The sequence below is a fragment of the Phyllostomus discolor genome, chromosome X, assembly GCF_004126475.2.
Source record: "Phyllostomus discolor isolate MPI-MPIP mPhyDis1 chromosome X, mPhyDis1.pri.v3, whole genome shotgun sequence".
Lineage (NCBI taxonomy): Eukaryota > Metazoa > Chordata > Mammalia > Chiroptera > Phyllostomidae > Phyllostomus > Phyllostomus discolor.
The window spans coordinates 32,483,941-32,485,785 of NC_050198.1; the positions used below are offsets into that span (position 1 = coordinate 32,483,941).

A 1,845-nucleotide genomic window follows, 5' to 3' on the forward strand; every position below is an offset into this window, starting at 1 on the left:
TTGAATTTGTAGGTATGAAAATATATGTCTGTGATATACAATACACTGGATGAAATTGAGAACAGATTAGTCACTTCAATAAAAAAGATTAGTGAATTTGAGAACATGGCACTGAAAATTATTTTAAAAAGACAGAGGAGAAGTGAAAATAAATGAACAGAACAATAGTGAGTTGTAGGATTATCACAAGTAGCCTAATATATGTATGATTCCCAGGAGAGGAGAGAGCAAAGAAAAATTATTTGGACAAATAATGACTAAAATTTTCTTAGATATGATAAATATATAAACTCACAAATCTAAAAAAAAACTCAGTGGGCTCAATGCACAAGAATCACAAAGAAAACTACAAGGCATGTCACAATAAAATTGCTCAAAAAACAGTGATAAAGAAAAAAAAAACTAAAAAGGGACCAGAAAAAGACACCTTATATACATAGGAATAAATATGAAAATGATACATATTCTTACTAGAGGACATTTAAGTCAGAAAACAGTGAAACAGCATATATAAGGGACTGAAAATAAGACTGACAATCAGTGATCTATATGCAACAAAAATATTTTCAAAAAGAAGGAAAAGCACAATCTTTTGCAGATATGCACAGCTGAAATAATGTATCAGCAGTGGATCAGTACTACAAGAAATGCTAAGGGAAGTATTTCAGGCATCAAGAAAATACCAGGTGGAAACCTGAATCTTCATAAATGAAGAAATTGAAAAATGAAAAAAAAAAAGAAAAAGGAAAAGTAAACTAAGTGGGTAACTACAGTTTCTTTTCTTATTTTAAAATTCTCTTGGATAGATAATGGAGAGTTTAAGCTAAAAGAAGAACAGCCTTGGCTGGTATGGTGCAGTGGATTGAGTGCCGGCCTGTGAACCAAAGGGTCACTGGTTCAATTCCCAGTCAGGGCACATGCCTGGGTTGCAGGTCAGGTTCCCAGTAAGGGACACATGAGAGGCAACTGCTCATTGATGTTTCTCTCCATCTATTTCTCCCTTCCCTTGTCTCTAAAAATAAATAAATAAAATCCTTTTAACAAGCAGAAAGAGTAAAAAAAGGATATAACAATTTATTATGGGGTTTATAACATATGTAGAAACAAAATATATGAAAACAGTCACATAAAGACAAGGAGAGGAAACATGGAAGGACACTGTTGTAAGGTTTTAATACTATATGTGAACGGTTACAATATTTACTCAAGTTTGGTTGTGATAAGTTAGAGATGTGTATTGTAAATCCTAAAACAATAACTAAGATAATGCAACCCAAGTTATATCTAATAAACCAAAAAGGATATAACATGGTGCTCCTGCTGGCAGCACATACACTATAATTGGAATGATACAGAGAAGATTAGTATGGCCCCTGTGCAAGGATGACACAGAAATTCATGAAGCATTTCATATTTTTACCTTTCACAACAGCATGGAAGGAACTGGAGAGCATTATGTTAAATGAAATAAGCCAGGCAGTGCAAGACAAATACCATATGATCTTACCTATAAGTGGAACTTAATCAACAAAACAAACAAGCAAACAAAAAAGAACCAGAGACATGGGAATAAAGAACAAATTGACAGTAACCAGAGGGGAGGAAGGAGAGGATAACAGGGGAAAGAAGGGGAAGGGTCATCAAGGAACATGTATAAAGGACCCATGGAGAAAGACAATGGGAGGGGGGAGGATTGAATGTGGGAGGTAGGGGTGAGTAGAGCATGAGAGAGTAATGGGGGAAAATGAGGGCAACTGTAACTGAACAACAATAAAAAAGGATATAATGTGGAATTCCCCTCACAAACCCCATTAATCCAAAAAGAAGGCTGAGCATATTTTTATA

General features: G+C 34.6%; 1 non-coding gene across 1 annotated transcript; it reads left to right on the top strand.

The window, feature by feature from the left end:
• Window positions 1-1,311: 1,311 nt before the first annotated feature.
• Window positions 1,312-1,418, top strand: LOC114505796. Its single transcript, XR_003685267.1, has one exon. It is a non-coding gene; the product is annotated as a U6 spliceosomal RNA (small nuclear RNA).
• Window positions 1,419-1,845: the final 427 nt, after the last annotated feature.